Source organism: Podarcis liolepis (genome assembly GCF_965112155.1).
Source record: "Podarcis liolepis genome assembly, chromosome: 13".
Taxonomy (NCBI): domain Eukaryota; kingdom Metazoa; phylum Chordata; class Lepidosauria; order Squamata; family Lacertidae; genus Podarcis; species Podarcis liolepis.
In genome coordinates, this window is record NC_139573.1 from 18,029,932 (window position 1) to 18,034,160 (window position 4,229).

Genomic DNA, 4,229 nt, shown 5'->3' on the forward strand with positions numbered 1-4,229 from the left:
CAGGATGTCCAAAGTCCGTTTCGGGGGCCTAATCCTGCCCACCAGTCGATTTAATTCAGCCCCTGTGGCACTTTATCTCCTGGGGTAAGATCCTAAAAAACCCCCAACAACTTCAATCCTAAAAAAGCCTCACAACTTTGGGGTAAAACCATAAAAAGGTCAACAACTTTGGTCGGCCCTCACGGCCCTTCACTTCATCAAATCTGGCCCTCTTTGAAAAAAGTTTGCACACCACTGATTATGCTCTTGATGGTAAGATGTATGCATAGCCCTATTCAACAAAAGAGGAGTGTCTGTAATCAACAAGAATGTTCTTTAACAAATCAAAGGTCAAAATTTTTGTTCAATGTTTTTGTTCTGTCCTTCCACTAAGGAACTTAGGGCAGTGAACAGGGTTGTTTCCCCATGTTTTCTTCAGAAGATCCCTGTGAGGTTGGTCAGACCGAGAGGTAATGACTGGCCAAAGGCCACCCAGTGAGCTTCATGGCTGAGTTGGGGTTTGAACCTGCATCTACCCAGCTCTAATGTGACATTCCAGCCCCCACTGTGCCACACGACATCTCCAATTATGCTCCCAGAAAGGCTGAATTCTGCAATCTGACCAGTTTGTGCCAGTTAAACAAATCTGCACACAGTTACTTATTTTGCAGAATTTATTCTCCTTTTCCTAGCCATGATAAAAGGGCAGGGAGCTAGCTAAGTCACAGAAATCCTTCTCCTGATCGCTGGAAGTTATTTGGCTTTGCTGCTGACTTTATAGACTTCGCTGGAAATTATCTCTGTGTCTATGTCTCTGTGGTTCTAAGGGCAGGACACTAGAATTCTTAAAATTTAAGGTGCTGAATTCTGCACCCATATATATTTTTTTAAATTTATACACCACCCTTTATTTAAAGATCCCAGGGCTGTATACATCTTTAAGAACATAATTTATGCAACATAATAATAAAAACATAATACACAGCGTGATAATAAAATAATCATAACAACAGTCGCCCCCACATTTAACAGGCCATAGGTTATTTAATGGCCGAAGGCCTGGGTAAAGAGGAATGCTTTTGCCTGGTGCCTAAAGACATGTAATGATGGCACCAGGTGAGCCTTTCTGGAGAGAGCATTCCGTAAATGGGGAGCCACCACCGAAAAGGCCCATTCTCATGTTGCCACCCCCCAAACTTCTTGGGAAGGGAGGGTGTAAAGAAGGGGCTCAGGTGACAAGTGCAGGGTCTGGGTTGGTTTGTATGGGGAGAGGCCGCCCTAAAGGTATTGGGGTCCTGAGCTGTGCAAGGCTTTATAGGTCAGCACCAGCACTTTGTATTGGGCCTGGGAACCAATTGGCAGCCAGTGAAGTCGGGCCAGGATCAGCGTTAATGTTCTCAGACTGTCTTGTTCTTTAGAAAGGCTGACGGGGGGGAAATCCGACACCAGAGCGACCAAGCTTTCCAGAGAGAGTGGAGTAAATTTATTCAATATATAGACAGTTATTGTAAACATGTAAAGACACTAGCAGGACTGAGATAAATCATGCAGTGTTTATTGGAAGAAATTTTCTATTTTGTGCATTAAGTTTAGGATAAGTTAGGATAAATGTAGAATTGAGACGGTATGAATGTGTGAATTTAATATATGCTTTATAAAAACCAGATGACAGAACGGAGGGAAGTCAAGTGGCTTGGTGGAGCTAAAAACGTATAAATGGAGACATGATGTTATAATATTGTTAAAAATGGATATATATATATATATCACAAACTGTCTTGTTCTGGTGAGCAACCTGGCTGTCACATTTTGCACCAGCTGAAGTTTCCAAGCCGTCTTCAGAGGCAGCCCCACGTATAATGCACCACAGTAATCCAGTTTGGAGGTTACTGGAGCGTAGGCCACAGAGGTTAGGCTATCCTTGTTCAGAAGGCATTCTGTGCCACCTCTGCACAGGGATGTGCCCTACATCTTCTGGACAAGACTTCCATTTTCTGAAGGAAGACCTTTTACTGCAATAGCTTCCTTGACTCTTCTCATGAACTGTGCTGGCGCCCTCTTGGCCCTTGTGGTACTTTTCCTGACCTGTGTGGTACACATTGTAGCTGAACTTCTCTTGTGGTTTTGAACAAACGTCAAGCGTTCTGGAGAGATTTAAACCCCTTAACTTCCTTCCTACCATTCCTCTAATTTCTGGAGAAGTTTCCTCTTTTGACATGAAACATGACTCCGTTGGACTTTCCTGGCAGTTCACTTAAATATAAGTCGCGTTTGATAGCATTATCCTTGCCGTTTCCAGTTACTTCATAAATAAATAGCTGGATAGCTCAGTTGGATAGAGCATGGTGCTGATAATGCCAAGGTTGCAGGTTCAAGCCCCGTAAGGCACAGCTGCATTTTCCTGCATTTGCAGGGGGTTGGATTCAGCGGTTCTCAACCTGTGGGTCCCCAGATGTTGTTGGACTACAACTCCCATCATCCCTGAGCTCTGGCCTTGCTAGCTAGGGGTGATGGGAGTTGCAGTTCAACAACATCTGGGGACCCACAGGTTGAGAAAGGCTGGATTAGATGATCCTCAGGGTCGCTTCCAACTCTGCGATTCTGTAATCTTGCACTAGGACCTACAATTCATGGCCCACATAAGATGAAGGCCAGGGTTGCTGCGTCTTTGGTCAATTCCATAACCAGCTGTTCTAGGGCATAGCCATTGTGTGCATTTGTTTTTACTGAAACACGTGTGCACTTGAAACCACATGAACGTATAAATAACACAGAGGGGCCCAAAGTGTTGTTGGTGTTGGTGTTGTTTTTAAAATTACTTTCTTAACAACCCTGCTTTAAGAATAATTTGCTTGGTATGCCACTGTGTGAGCTTTCAAGTTCTGCCAAGAGATATTGGGGTAGATGCAAAGCACCATGCCCCAGCTTTTTCTAATGGGCAGCAACAGGGCAGTACTGTAATGATGCCAATACTGTGTGTGGGATTTGAGCGCCCTCTTCTGCTGCTTTAAGGAAATGCCCAATGAAAATAGAGAATTTGCATCCTCTACCTGCCTAAGCATAGGGGTGCGGGTGGCGCTGTGGGTTAAACCACTGAGCCTAGGACTTGCCAATCAGAAGGTCAGCGGTTCAAATCCCCGCGATGGGGTGAGCTCCCGTTGCTCGGTCCCAGCTCCTGCCAACCTAGCAGTTCGAAAGCACGTCAAAGTGCAAGTAGATAAATAGGTACTGCTCCGGCGGGAAGGTAAACGGCGTTTCCGTGCGCTGCTCTGGTTCGCCAGAAGTGGCTTAGTCATGCTAGCCACATGACCCAGAAGCTGTACTCCAGCTCCCTTGGCCAATAAAGCGAGATGAGCACCGCAACCCGAGTCGGTCACAACTGGACCTAATGGTCAGGGGTCCCTTTACCTTTACCTGCCTAAGCAACCTTCCCTCTCGCTGAATCCCCTTGCCTTGTTGCCCGCTACCTTTGGCATTCTTGGAGGGTGGGGGTTAAAGGCATGGAGGAATGAGATTGGCTGTGCCCCTTCTCGTGCCCCTTTATATTAAGCGAATGTTAATACACATCACTTGGGAAGACAGGTGAACTAATATCAGTGTACTGGATGAAGCAAAGATCACCAGTGTTGAAGCAATGATTCTTCAACATCAACTTCGTTGGACTGGTCATGTTGTGCGGATGCCTGATGATCGTCTTCCAAAGCAATTACTCTATTCCGAACTTAAAAATGGAAAGCGTAATGCTGGTGGTCAACAAAAGAGGTTTAAAGACGGTCTCAAGGCATATCTCAAAAAAGTAGTATAAACACTGACAACTGGGAAACACTGGCCTGCGAGTGCTCCAGTTGGAGAACAGCCTTTACCAAAGGTGTCATGGACTTTGAAGACACTCAAACTCAGAACACAAGGGAGAAACCTGCTAAGAGGAAGGCACGCTTGGCAAATCCACACCGTGATCAACTACCGCCCGGGAACCAATGTCCCCACTGTGGAAGGACTTGTGGGTCCAGAACTGGCCTCCACAATCACTTACGGACTCATTGTTAAAATCCGTGTTTATGGAAGACAACCTTACTCGGCTACGAGTGATCGCCAAAGAAAAAGATATTAAGCGAAGGTAGAGTATGGAAGACTCTTGCTGTAGGTTGTTACTATGGGTGATGGCAATGTCAGCAGACAACCTCCCCACAATTCGTGCCAAGGCCCCTCCCTCCCTGTTAAGCATGGAATAAGTGTTCAAGGGTTCATCT